The 15,138-nt window shown below is 40.8% G+C and overlaps 2 long non-coding RNA genes across 2 annotated transcripts in view; one reads left to right on the top strand and one right to left on the bottom strand.

The window, feature by feature from the left end:
- Window positions 1-15,138, top strand: part of LOC145425454 (uncharacterized) — an 83,769-nt gene that overhangs the window by 52,155 nt on the left and 16,476 nt on the right. The window contains exon 3 of the long non-coding RNA XR_013906143.1: window positions 8,592-8,634. This is a non-coding gene — a long non-coding RNA (uncharacterized LOC145425454). The remainder of the gene's footprint in view (window positions 1-8,591; window positions 8,635-15,138) is intronic.
- On the bottom strand, window positions 11,087-12,539 carry LOC145425451 (uncharacterized). Its single transcript, XR_013906141.1, has 2 exons — window positions 12,215-12,539; window positions 11,087-11,862 (listed from the first exon to the last, which is right to left on the bottom strand). It is a non-coding gene; the product is annotated as an uncharacterized LOC145425451 (long non-coding RNA).

The following is a 15,138-nucleotide window of genomic DNA, read 5'->3' as shown; positions in this document are numbered from 1 at the left end:
TAGGATTGAAACGTATAGTTTCTGACTTTTTTCGTCAAAAGATTAATTATGAAAAAAAAAAAAAAAGAGTATGTTTCCATGCATGTTATACGGGAACTACCTTTACATTTACCTCAAGGTCCACAGTCCTGAGCTACTTTGTTATGGCGTTTACATAGGCAAAACAGAACCAGGCTGAAAATGCTGCTCTTATTGTATTTGAGCAGAATCATATCTGGTGTTATGACATGTGAGGGACGAAGCAGGCAGAGCTTTTAAAAAGCTGCGCCCTCCTCCAAGAACACTAATGAACGCTGTAGAGGATGCCTCAGACCTCCCAGATCCATCAGAGAAACTAATTACAAGATCCAATTAAAGAGAGAGAGGGAGAAGAAGGGAAAGAGAAGAAAAAGAGAGGGAGAGAGAGAGGGAGCGTTGGGGGTGGTGGGGGGGAGGGGGGGGGGGTTGGGGGTGTCTCTCTTTACCGTTGACCTAGCCAAGCCATCAGCTCATTCAAGACAGTAATTATAGCTTATTTATTATTCATCCTTGAGCTAAATAAGAGCGTGACATTTCAATAACAATAATAAGGGCAGAAAAAAGGCAGCACAAACTACAGACTTACTAATTGCAGTGCTCAGAGATTAAACGACTGGAAAAATGTTGTTATTTACTTATTCATAACATCTAGACCAGTCATAAGAGCACAGCAATTCACTTTGCTGTAAATGAGTCTAAGGGGCTCTTTCATGAGATCTCCCTGGTGGACGTAATCCTCAGCAAAATCAGGATGCCATGCTTCCCTTAACAAGTGTTTTTGGGGGTCTGCATTACAGGGCATGGCCATAATGACTCTCTCTCCGACTGTTTTTATCAGTGACTATGGTTCATTAGGATAACCAAAGATATGTAGTTGGTTGAGCTTAACGCTTTACACAACCAAGTAACTTACTCAGGTAATAATTTAGAAAACATATATATATATATATATATATATATATATATATATATATATATATATATATATATATATATATATATATATATATATGTTTATTCATTTCTTAAAACTACATTATTATCCAGCTATGGCCTAAATTCCTTTTCTTTCCATCATACCATCTTCCCACCTCTCCTCTCCCTAAGCTGAACTTTGAGGCACCTCATTAAGACTGCCAGCTCTTGGCCTCACTGGCTATGGCAGAGGTGAAGAATATCACATAATCATGAAGTGGAGATGGCATTACACTCATCACAAATTATAGATGAGTTTTACTGTGTGGTGTCCTGGCAGACTAGTGCTTAACTTAAGTGACTGTTACATGGGATCTACAGGCTGTGTTTCACCTCCTCTTTGAAACACTCCTTGCTCTTGGAAGTAACATTTATTGAGACTGTCTGTACTAGCATCTGGAATTTGTGTATTATATCACACATTACTGAATATTTTCTTTGATTTTTTTTTCCTCTTCAAACTGCTCCTTCCTGCATTGCTTCACAGAAGCTTAGCCAGATCAAAAGTCACAAGTGGTTTAGTGAGACTTAAAGATGAAGTGCTATTTTATCCAAGTCTGATCATTAAAAGGGCACCTATGATCAATACACATGGATGTTTTTTAGCGGTATTGACCAGGTTCAATGAATATCCTTAAACAAAATCCGTGACAGTTACACTTGATTGGCTGATGCATCAGCCAATCAAGCTAATATGGCCTGTATCAGCCATATTAGTGAATATTTTGTTGTCTTCTGTCATTTCCTTGCTTGCTCGGCACTAAGAGTAACTGGCTTTCATCATACAATTCGTATGTTAGGCCTTATGTTGGGGCTATTCCATTTTGGCACTTAGCTGAGGAATAATAATAAAATTTACAGTGATTTGCCTTTGATTTTATCTATTTGCATTTATATCTTCCTCCAAGCCTCTCTTGAAGTCTTAAACCACTAACGGAGTAATGTATAATAGTACAATTTAACGTGAGCCTGCAGTTCACTCTTGAGTCCCTTGCTTCCTTTTCCTCTTAATGCCTTTGTCCTTGAATCCCTGAGGAGCCTTGTTAATATACTTCTGTTAGGTGAATCAGGCAGCCACAGACTTCAGTGTACATGAATAGACAATATTTAGAGTTTGGTAGCAGCATGTAAACAGACAAATATGTGCAAATTGGTGTTTTAATATACGGTGTTTCATCTCATGAAAAATAAGAGCATGCTGCAATAGCACGTTCCTTATACTTTACATACGTGCTGTTGCACACAAGCAAAGCCGGGCAGAAACCTTGACCTTGCAGAATCGAAATAAAGGGATTGCAGCCCAGTGACCTGTGGAGGATGGGAGTTTTCATTCACATGCCTGGAAAGCTAAATCTCACCCCACCCCTCTTCGTGACTTTCCTCTTCTCCGTCTTCCACTTCCAGTCGTGTGCTTTTTCCTACCTTCCCTGTGTATGACTAAAACAAGCAGGGGGGAGGCTATACCACTTATCAGCTGATATAGGACATGTCCTCAGACAGTGCCATTGATTGTATTGACTGATTAATTTGTGATTTTCCCATACAGTTGACTGCTTGTAGCTTTAGATGACGGGACTGGGCTTATATGGAATGATTAAATTTTCTCGAAGGGCTTTGGCGTTTGCTGTAGTTCATAAATGAAAAAGTTAAGAAAGCCTAAGATTCTATCTTGTATATTTCTTTTCTTTTCTTTTTTTTTGTCACAAGAGACTATTCAGGATTCACAAATTAAGAAGGTAAACATCAGTTCTTCTTATTCTTTATCATCATGACCTTCACTTTGACCTCTTTACCATGCAAATGATGCGGAAACTGTCCACATGATTACACACATAGACCATACTTACAGGATCACATCAGATACACAGACAAATGCACTGCCCTCTTGCTCTCTCAACACACTAACAGAAACACATACAGACTGACCAGATCACACCCCCTTGGGGCTGTGGGGCAGTGCTTGAGTGATGTCTCCCCAGGGGGCTGATATTTTATAGTTTGTGTCCATCAGTGCTGTAGCCTGGGGCACCAGGGTTGACAGTAAGTGCTCTCAACACCGGTGACACTGATTCATCTGAGCTATGACACAGATGAGAGGGGAGAGATGAGGGACAACCAGAAAATATTAAACACATAAAGTAAAGTTTCTGTCCTGTGTTTACATGAGTGCATACTCCGTGCGCGTAATCAGAATTCAGTACATTTCAGTGTTAGTGAACACCAGACTGACTTCTCCTTTGTGATCTTTGATTGCAGGTTGATCGCAACACACATGGCTGTACTATGATATGGCGGGCTAATATGGGCTAGACTAGGCGAGACTAGAGTTATTGGCTTGAGGAAGGGACGGCAATCTAACATGGCATTTCAATTTCTCATTCTCCCTCATGGCTGTGCTGTGCACTGCTGCACCTCTTCTACATATATATAGGGAGGACGCCTCTGAACCCCAGCCTTCTGGATGCGCATACTAAGCAATCAATGTGTCACCTCTTCCTGACAATCCTATTTTTTCATATGGGGGCCATGCTCATTTTTTCTTTTCAGCAGAAGGTAATTTGCTGTATTGTGATTCAGTCCTAAAACTTGGTGACGAGGTGTCTGATAAGTCTCTATCTCCCCTCTGTCTCCCCCATTCCCTCACAGCATTCCATGCATCACCCATGCTAAGGAAAAAAAAAGAAAACCAAAAGAAAGCACCCCCAACCCCCATTCTGTCTACACCCAACTGCACCCCCACAACCCCGTCCCTTCTTTCCACACCAAGCCGAACATAGTTGTATCTGAGGCGGGCTGCTAAATTAGATAAGCGGGGCTGTGGCGCAGCGCCCCTGATTAATAAAAGATGCAGTGCTCCCTGGGGATGGCCCCTCTGAGGGCCGAGCAGAATCTACCCACAGACAATGGAGTTTGCTGGCACACAATGAACAGGAAATGGAGAGAATAAACCAATCATGGAAATATAACATTTAAAGCAGGACTATCCTGTGACCCTCTCTAGCATTATGCATGCATCATAATAGATAATAACAAATGTTGGAAGTGAAAAAAGAACAAAATATTAATATATTCATTTATTTTGAAAGAATATCCTTCTATTGACATATGTTGGATAGACAAGCAGAGGTCCTGCTGTTTTAGGATATTCAGGAGAGCCAGTGTTGGGGAGTAACGGAATACATGTACCGCCGTTACGTATTTAAAATACAAAATATGAGTAACTGTATTCCGTTACAGTTACCGTTTAAAAAGGTGGTATTCAGAATACAGTTACTTTGTTGAAATAAATGGATTACACTGCGGTACTTTCCTGTTTCATTTTGTCGCGGGTCAGGACTGTTTGGGTTTTGTTTGACAGCTACGTTCTGTTGTTCCAGGCGTTACGGTTGCCATGGTTACAGGGCGACGCTCTCTCTCTCTCTGCGACTGTGTGTTTCCTGGGGGAGAGAGCGCCTTTTCGTTGTTGTTGTTGTTGTTGTTGTTGTGCTAAGCTAAGAGGCAGAATGCTACAAGCATAGCTCTAAAGAACGTAGCATCATGGGCAGTGTAGTCCGTGTTGCAGGGAGAATGGACTGCCATACACGTTATGGGTCTGTGAGCGCGAGGAGGGAGAAAAAGGGGAGTGGAAAGGTACGAGTTGTCATCGAGGAAAAACGGGAGCTGGAAGCATGTAAATATAATAATAACCACTTCAGCCAAGAAGAGTGCCTGACGAGCCCAGATGTAAGTAAGCTATTAAGACTCGACTGTACACCGTGTTCATGTTTTCCTCCAAAAACAATAAGTTTCGTTGGAGCAGCCTTTCAACGCCTCTCTCTGTCTCTCGCAAGAAAAGTTGACCCACACAACAAAGTAAAGCTATTTTTCGGCTACGAGCCGACAGGGACCCCGCCGTATTAGTCAGAGGTCCCTTTACTACAGTTTGGAGTCGCGGACCTTCAGTAACAGTAATAAATCACACAGCAATAGTACATTCATGTTGTTGTAAAAAGTATGATAATATATTAAGTAATCCAAAGTATTCAGAATACGTTACTGTCATTGAGTAACGTAACGGAATACGTTACAGAATACATTTTGGGGCATGTATTCTGTATTCTGTAATGGAATACATTTTAAAAGTAACCTTTCCAACACTGAGGAGAGCATTTCCAAGTCCTTTAGCAGAAATCCCGCATGGTCAGTGGCTCTTGCCACAAACAGTGCACATTTAAAAATATACTTTTTAAAAAATATTATTTTAAGATGACCAAACTATGAAATATGGGACAGAACCTTAATCGCTGGTGTCATTTGCTTTCAGACTCTTATTTGAACAGTGATAACATTGCTTTTTGTGTGTAAATCACGAAAGACTCCTAATGAATTCGGAGACAATCCTAAAACAAGCTCAGATGTAGACAATTAGAACAAATTGTTGCTTTATTTTTTACATTTTATTTTAATAATGATGTAAAAACAACAACAACAACAAAAAAAAAAACCCCAGTCTAAATAAAGTCAGCCAATTAATGCATGTTTTAAAATCCTTTGTTTTTCAAGCCTTGTCTGCAGTTCACACTTGTCAATAGTTGGATATAGTTAAGTTTAATTTAAGCTAAATATTAAACATGTTTTTCTTTCAGTCGTATGAGGTTCTGGTTATTTTACTTTTCAAAAGAGCAACATCTTTTGTAGCTCTAGTCATAATGTTGGATATGAAACAAGTGCCTGCCACATTAATATGTAGGGCTGTATTTTGATTCATTTACATGTTTTTTTAATTATATTTAAAATTATTTTTAAATATAGCAATTGATTGGGTGGGGTTAACAGTAAAAAAATAGTTATATATTAAGTCTAGTTATTTTCATAGAATACATTTAGAGAATTTGCTAAATGAGAGAAAAAAATTGTACTACTACATGAAGTTAGCTGCTACAGTTAATACTTAGCACATATTTTGTCACATGTTTCATGGTTTAAAGAAAGACTGTCATCTTGGATTTTAGTTTTTGCGTACACTGCTGGTCCACAGAAGTACTCCTTTATAACAGCACAAGAACGATATGAATGTAAATATTGTTTACCTGCAGGAGAGTGTGCAAAAAAAATGCTCAGCTACCTTTCACACCCACATCGTGCTATCATGTCATTGCAGTCTTACATCAGTTCCATTCGCATTTGCCATCTAATCGCTTTGTTACCAGGAGAATATTATCCCTCTCACTACTCATGTTTATAAGACAGCCAGCAGTGATCCTGTTGCCTATGGAGACCACTGAAATCAAGGCTATATAGCTATCAGTGTTTCCTTTCAAAATTTGTCCTCTAAATTGTGCATTTAATGCTGTTCATACGAATACTTACATAATAATACAAAAGCATCCCCTTAAACCCGCCTTTCTAACGCCGACAGACGGGTTTACCAGGCAAATGCAGGGCTACATCACCACTAAACAATCAACATGAATCCATCAGCACATAGCCTCTTATGTGCGCATGTGCACTCCCGCTTTAGCAGACGTGTTTCTCCTTTCCTCTGTGTTAGTGGTGATCCATGTGATTGCAGCATGGATCATGAACACTAAAGCATTTATCTTTAAATAACCTCCATCACCCCCGTCGCTACTGAACAATAGCGGGACGCTTCTAATTTTCTGCACTGTAATGGTAGTCATATTGAGATGAAAAAGGTCAGGGGTTGGCTTGCGAGGTTCTGATTGGTTTGGTGTGTCACAGTTCCCCCGGAGGAAAAAAGGTGGAAAGTGATATTTCACTAATTGAACTGTCCTACAAAAGACCATTTGAGGTGGTGCGTAGAACCAGTTCTGTAATGATCCACCAGTAAAAGACTAAACAAAAAAATTTGATTGTGAAGTCTTGCGTCAGCAATTTGTGCTGCTTTTCCACGATCAGTGACACACAGCCTATAGTTTCCCACAAATTGTATTTTAAAGTTTAGTGATTCAAATTACCTCCCACCACCTAAAACCAGAATGGATTGATGGGTTTTCTTTGTGCATATGTATGTGAATGTGCAGTTTAACCTGCCTTTGACCTTCATGTGCTCACATGTATTCTCTGAGCTACTGTTATAAAACTCTGCATTGGGCTGTTTTAAAAGGGAAAACCATTTCTTGTTGAAGTAGATAATATAAGGTATTATGCACTGATTCCCCTCAATCCTCAAGCTGTTAGAGTAGCTGCTCCAGTCACATGCACCTAATTTAGGACATAACTCATGCATTTATATACTGTTTGATATTATGTAAATTCCCCAAAAGGGTTATGGATCAGCAACAGTAAGGAAACTTGTTTGTTTGTCATTTTTTTGTTTTGTTTTTCCCTGCTTGTCAGCTTTTGCATAATCTATTTGGTGAGGTGTCTACATATTTTTTTATTCCAGCCTGAAGACCAAATGCATCACATATTATGCACTGACCCAAACTGCATTTGCCAAACAGCGATTCAGCCAGTGGGAGTGGTCTGATCTTGTTGAGGAAGCTGCCCTTTAAGGTCATTACAATGGTCATGTGATAGGCTAGCAGAGCCCCCTGGGCCATATGACAAACCGAGCTGCCAGGCCGAGGTGTGTGTCAGGGGTGTTTTTCCACAAAGCATTCCATAAAAGTGTAACTGGGCTGTGTTTGCCCTTTCCTCCTGCTATGCGTTCAGCCAACAGGCCCCTGAAGATCTCTTAAAAAGTGCTGATCCAGAGAGCTGGGTTGGTGCTCTTGTAATCCTTCTAGCTCTGCTCCACCTCCCTTCACATTCCCACCCTCTATAGCTCCTGCATCTTCCCTCACATTCCCTCACTGTCTCCTGTGGATGCATTGCTCTGGTGTGAGCGAAATAGGTGATTGGATGACGAGGCTTGCTTGGGCCCCAAGCTAATTACCACACATGAGAGCATGACTAAATAAATCTTAAGTGCTGCTAATTGCTTGGCAGTGAAAACAATAACTGCGGTACTTGCCCAGAGGCTCTGGCGTAGTGAGGGGCCGGGGCACTGGGGACCGGGGGCCCTGGCACTGGGCCAGTAGAAGACACCAGTCGAGCGCCTCACCCGCTCTGCCGTCATGTTAAAGTCACACACCACTTGGCACTGTCGCTACATGCGCCATCTGCCCCCACAGCCACCACTGAGTCTAACACTAACACACTCCCTACAGCCCTCATCAGCAAAGAATAACGCATACATGACAGGCACAGACAAACTCAGTCTGTCTGTGGAGCCATCATACATCACTGCATTAATAAACATGAATTAGTAATGGCACAATTAGATGGGGTTGTTCTGACATTTACTGGTACAATAATGGCGTTCTCCTCTCTGCAACCCCCTTTAGCCTGTAGTGAAGCACCATCAGATGCAGACATTTAGATGTGAGGGGTTAAAAGGGTAGAAATGTCCCTGCCTGTATTTTTTTTAAATCAGAAAGATCTCTATCAGTGTTGTGTGTTTATATTTTTATATTTATGGTCAGCTAATTATACTGGCTAAAAACGTGAATTCAAATCCTGCTTTGGTTTGGCTTTATTCTTTCTTGCTCTCTTGCCATATGTATATATGTATTTAAACAAGTAATTGTGTGTCTGTGTGTGTTTCCCTGTAGGTTGCATTCTGTGAGTGAAGAACACATTTGGTGTGGCCCAAAGGTACGTTCAACACAGACATACTGCCAGACCTAAAATACTGAATGTGACATGACAAAGTTTTTAGCTTTGTCACAACACTCAGCAAAGATAAATGCCACAATTAGCACAGTTAATTTAGCAGATTCTCTGCACTTTCTGACAAATGTTGTGCGACTGTGTTTTCAAGTAGTCTTCATTTAAAGTCAGTAAATGTTAAAATACTGTCCCCCATAAAAAGACTGAGCCAGTGCAGTCATTGAGCACCACTATATACTGGTAAATATGTACACTATTGAGTTGTTTGATAAAGCACTCTTCCAGGATTGATGCTTTTATTTAATGAAAAATTATAAAACTAACAAAACATAGCTTAACATGGATATTATGATCAGTTAACATGTGTATGTGCAGAAGATAAATATGCCTTATTTTTTAACACATTTCTGAAATAAAAATATTGCTTAGAAACACCTGAAAATATACCAATCAAAACACACAGTCGGTTGCAGATCTTGTAAGTTCGTAGGTATCCACATTTTTTAAAATTTCCTTTGATACTCTTTTTTTATGGACACTTTATTCCATTTTTAATTATTTTATTTGTTTTGCTCAGAGATGAATGGGGTTCGTAGTGATCTTAGTGCCACATTTACCTTCTGCCACTTCCACATCCTCCTTTTCCCTGCTAAACAAGTCTCTTCTCATTTGTACTGTCACTCTTCTGCAGTGTTTTACAGCTTTCCCAGGGGACTCGTGCGCTTTTGTTGGCTTTTCTGTGTACACACACAGCCTAATTGGTTGATTAGTTCAGGTTGACTGCCTTGTTAATTGAATAGTAATTTAGATTTGATGTGTTTAATGAAGACCCTAATTTATTGTTTGGCATTCTTCCAAGGATTTGTTTTTGACAGTAGGAATCAAACGAAAAGGATAAAAGGAAACAAGGAAATGACTGCAGCACCCCAGTTCTGCTTTGATAGCACATGAATTATATCTTTGAGAGAGTTGATATGGCTTAAGTGTTTATCTTCCTGAAACTAAGCAGATATGGACAAAAGGAGAGTAACAATAAAAGTAAAAGCTATTGGTTAATTGTTCTAACCAATAAAAGAAGATGGATGGATGGATGTTTATGTAATTATGATGAAACATTGTTTAATGGGTAAAGCTCTAATTTTGAGGCTGTATCGATCAACTCCTGGCTTAACTCTCTTAGGTCTTAGGCTTTGTTGGTTTATGGCACAAACTGATTTATTTGACAAGTAGGTAATGCAAATGTAAGTGTGCAATTTATAACCTTTGCAACTGCTTTCTTTCGTCCACTTTTTTTAGCCAGCCAAGGTTGTTGACTAATCAACTTTAGCTTTGCATGGGCAAACAAGACTTTCATTCATTTGAATGGTGCCAGGATAGTGTTTCAGGAAGGATGACGACACAGTCATCCAACAAGGCATTGCACTGGCCAGTCAAACAAAGGCTAGCACACAGTCTTGTTGCAGTACTTCAAAACATGCAGCTTGTAACTGTACTGTAAAGCCTGTCTTTCCTGTACAGCGTTTTGCCACATGATATGGTACACCACCTGCATTTGCTGTACTGTATTTTCACAATTATATTAGTGCAGTAGTACCTTAAACATGCCCCCACCAGTGCAACCCCCAGTATTGTTCTAACACAGGTCCTGAATCTTTGCTGTTTGCCACTCAAAAAGTTCATGTTAAGAATATGGACATTTATCTTGAATAAATAGATTATACTAGTTTGCACTGTAGCTTTATATTTCAGATTTATTTAGGTGTCGTGATAATTAGTCACTTTAGGGACATTTGTTTATATTAACACATATGTCAGAGACCTGTGACAGCTTTTTTGTTTTGTTTTTTTCACCCCTAAGCTGATTGAAACATTTTTACTCAAAGCACTATGGATGGCAGTGGTTAAAATTGCTTGCTGCTGCTGCTGCTGCTGCTGCTGCTGCTGCTGCTGCTGCTGCTGGACATGTAATGTGTGCATTACGTATATTGACAAAGTCTGATACAAGTATTCTCATCCTGGTGTTGCTAACTTTCCTCTCATCATCTGAATGTCCTGGTTACCAATACTCCATCTGCTTTTTGAAATCCAGTTCAAGTGTGATACAAGTAGTAGCTCAGAACCAAACTCTGCCACAATATATAATCCCTCAACTGCACTTGTCAAAAAGTGTAATCTGTTTGAAGTCATATAAAATCACCATAGTGAAAAAATGTATTCATTCATACATGAAAGTATAAAAGTTTACAAAATATACGTTTATACATTTGTGATTTAATTTTTTCCCTCATTAGAAAATGGCATAGATTCATTGAACTCTGTTGGGAGCCACCCTGACACCCTGTCCAGAGCAGCATACTGTTAAACAGATTTGTTTTAGTGTGAAGAAGTGCTGCCACAGGTAAGGGGAAATAGTCCCACAAACATAGAGAGACTTATATTGTTTTCTATGTTTTTAAATTCTTTTTTGCAGTTTATTAACAAAATTACATGTGCCTTTTCCCTTGGTACATCACATTCATTTGTCAAGTCCAACTGATTTTTCACAATGAGTGAACCTGTAGAGCGTAGAGGCCTCTTTCTGTTTTTCCACATCAGGACTCCAGTGCATAGTGAGTTCATGAGTATCAATGAGCATTTATCTCCTCTCAAATACTCAGTTATGTGCAAGATAGTCACATTTAAAACCAATCAATGGAAACTTAATTTCCCTTTAGATTTGGAGGATGATCCCAAAAGCTTTTGGCTCCTCCTCCTGCAGTGCCGTTTGTGGCCTTAAATCGATCATTAATTTTCGCTGGTGAGCTTTGTCGACTAAGTCCTCTCTTCTGTAAAATTTCCACATAATTAAAATATTTTTTAAAAGTCTATTTAATCCAATGATCTGTAAAAATGTGAAAACTAAAATCCCAAAGACAGCTATATCCGCACCACTTAAAAATTGCGATACTGCAAACTGTTTTCCATAGCATACACTATCTTCATTCAGCCATTTTGATTTTTAGAACTGCATTGTTTCTTCCTATGTGGGTGTGTCCAAGTTGCAGACTTTTACTTTCCAAGAGGTCCAGGATTTCCCAGGAATATCCAGTTTTGATTTTGCTGTATCACCTGAATTCATGACAGCTCTGTGTGCTGGGCCTTCTTTGTCACCAAGGAAAAGTACCGACCATTCCAAGTACTACTTTTCAAAGAGGAAAAAAAGGTAGGGTGTTCCTGGAAAAAACAAAGAAAAGAAAAATACAGTTAGTAATAAATAAACTAAGCTCGGCTTTTCTTTGTGGAACATCTAATTAACTTATCAGCAAGATTCCTCACTTCTCCACAAACTCAGTCTCTTTGAACCTCATGCAGTCATGCACACTTATACACATGCAACAACCTTAAAGTGCTACATACTACAGCAGGCCAAACTAGTGCAGACATTAGCCACCTTGGGTGTTGGAGTCACCCCCTTTCGTCCATACATGTACACATTTCTTCACACTATTTCTACCCTTCCGTCACTTACCCGCAGTAGTCATTAGTCGCCCTTATCCCTCCCTTCCCTTAACGAGAAAGCAATTACCATTGGTTTCTCCCCAATCCCAGCGGCCTGGCAGCGTTTTCCGAAATCTTCCTTCCACCTGCCTTCAGCTCTGCATCTGCTTCTCTCTCAGATTCCCTTCTCTTCCCTTGCACCTCTTCTCCCTTTCACTGTAGCTGCAGACTCTCTCTCTTTCTCCATCCTCTCTGCAGCCTCTCTCTTTCGCTCCTCCCATCTCTGAGCTCTAGGCTGCTCTGGGTTTTAGACGGATCACTCTCACAATGGTTGATCAATACAGGTATTGATCCACTGGCAAAATGTTTATAAAATCATTCTGGGCAGCTGCGGTGCAGCGGGGAGGGTAGGCGGGGCGACAAGAGGGCCAGCGTGCCATGCCATTCGTCTACAAGAGAACCAGCGTGGACCTGATTGGCTGTCTGTCCGATGCCTTGCCAGGAAGAAGGCTGGCATAGTGTGCATTTGTGTGATTGTTGCTTGGTATAACACAGCCTTCCCTAGCTTATGCTGCTAAACGTCCCAGACCACCAAAGGAGAGTAGAGCTGTTTAACCCGTTCGGCTTTCGATGTCGACTGCTTGGGAAGCATTGGCATCAGCAAAGAAATTAATTTGCATAAATTAGCAAGCTGCAGGCAACACCAGTCTAATGATCCACTATCATCTCACTCTTCCATCCTCCCTGGGGAAAAGACTCTTTCTATTTAATACCACCCTGCTTGTCTGCATGTCCGCATGCCCACTCTGGGAAATATGCCAACACAGAAGCCTTGTGTCTGTTTCCCTTACGCAGAACAAAACACTTACAACGCCACAACTCCAAATATTAGTAAACACGAGGAACTAATAGGTTGCCGATGTGGGGAACACCTATTCACAGCATGTCCCTCTTCTACTGTGAAGAGGATGATGTAAGCAAGCCTGGGGACAGGACTTCCCCTTTGATTCCCTCCAGACTCTCACACTTTGATAAATAAAAGAGTTTTCCAGTCCTTGTCGATCTTTAGCAACATTAGCAGCGGTACGTCAACAATAGCAGGCTTCTGTGTTTTTGCATTTAAAAGCACGCTGTCACTCAACTAGGGAACACTATACTGTTAGACCGGCCAGCTCAAACACTTAAATACTTCAGCGCATTGCAACCGTAGATTCAAGTGGCATAGTTTATCAGTGACTTTGTAATCCAGGGAGGGGCTTTTGCTTATGTCTTGTTAAATGATGATGTATGAGATGTTTCATTGCACAGAGAATAAAATTTGCAGCGGGGAGCACAGTGCGGTGTAACTTTTTCCAGAGTCGCAAATCTTGTTGAATCAGACTAACATCTGTCAGCCATAAGAACAGGCAGTCGAAGTGACCGAGATTCAACCTCACATCTCTGGGTTGTGCGGCTTTGTCTGTCCCCCTCCCTCTCTGGCAATAACCCTGGACCCAGATACCCAAACGCTGGCCCAGACCACAATGCCTGGGCCTGCCCAAGGTCATCTTCTGTTGAGGAATGGTGTTAAAACTAATTGTGAGAGATTATTCTTGCCGCATTGCATTTTAATTAGCTCGCTTCTGTTTGGTTCAATGTGGAAAAGACCTCTTGGATATTTTAGGCCATATCCAGTTGACTAACCATGGATTCCCGTGATGAGCACACATGCACATACTGTCTGTATGTGCATGTGTGCTCATCATAATCACGGGAATCCATGGCGTTCGCAATCAAGTGTCACTCACACATATGCTGGAGAAGGATAATTACTCTTAACACATCCACAACTAGCCACAGCCCATTCATTACCATAACATGTTGTAATGAAGTTTAATCCCTCATCATGTTGTCTGTGGTCGGAGAGTGGTGTGTGGCTGTTATCCTCCGCTCCAGATGTCTTCCAGGCTGTGTCTTTTTCAATGCTGTGCTAGACTTAAGACATGGCATTCAGTCCACCACCTTTAGACATTCCCTTCATTTTTATCTCAGCTCTTTCTTTCTTTCTTTCTTTCTTTCTTTCTTTTACCCCCTTTTACTGTAAATTCATTTTGACCTCATCCATCTTTGTTTCTTCCCTCCTCCGCTATCCCATTTTTCACCTTCTGTTCCTTCTTCCACATACCCTCCCATCTCTACGAGAGTGTGTTATTTATTTCATCTGAATGCAGGGGCTCTTTGGTGCATGCTTCTCACAGAAATCAATTTCAGCTCAGACAGCATAACCAAACAAAGCACTGCACTCATTTCAGCACGGGCATAGATGTAACCCATCTCTCTCATTTTCTCCCTCCTGCTCCTTTATTGGAAGACATTTTGTTCTCACTCTGATGCCATTATGTCAATCACTGCAGACATGTGGTGATGTGTGAATGCAGCTACTAAATGAGCCATGGCAAGCAATGATCATTAGAGACTACAGAGTTTATATATGTGTTAATATATATGTCAATTTTGTTGCATATGATTGTCACCTTTCAGTCTGTGTGAATAAATGCAGGTTTTCAGTTTTTATTCAGTTTTATGACTTTTAGGGTGTGCGTGTGGGATGGCGTAGCAGTGAATTTTTTTCATTCATCATTCTCAGAATCTCCTTGTTCATACCAGACGACAACGCCGAGTGTTGGTAATAAGCAGATTTCTCTCAGTGTTGTATGAATGAGAAAGACTTGAGCTGCCCGCTCTCCTGTTTCCTTTTCTCTGCCAGCCATCCTCTTTGTACAGCCGTTGAGACCACCAGTTAATGCAGCTGCTGGATTGGCCTCTTTCCTTGCTCTGCTTTTATTGATTTCAGCCAGGCACAGAGACAGACAGAAAGAAAGGGCCTTTTCAGGAAGAAGTTAAATGGTCAAGTAGCGGGTGGAGGGTGGCTTTCACCACTTTATTGACGAGGTGGAAAAATGTCACTATTATGGAGGCCCTTGCAGCAGATAGCGAGCTGATTGGATGAGTGCCCCCAGGTCAGAGTGGAGC

Source organism: Astatotilapia calliptera, chromosome 1, assembly GCF_964374335.1.
Source record: "Astatotilapia calliptera chromosome 1, fAstCal68.1, whole genome shotgun sequence".
In the NCBI taxonomy this organism is placed as follows: Eukaryota; Metazoa; Chordata; class Actinopteri; order Cichliformes; family Cichlidae; genus Astatotilapia; species Astatotilapia calliptera.
The sequence above is the reverse complement of the archived record's forward strand: the minus strand, read 5'-3'. Positions and strand labels throughout refer to the sequence as shown.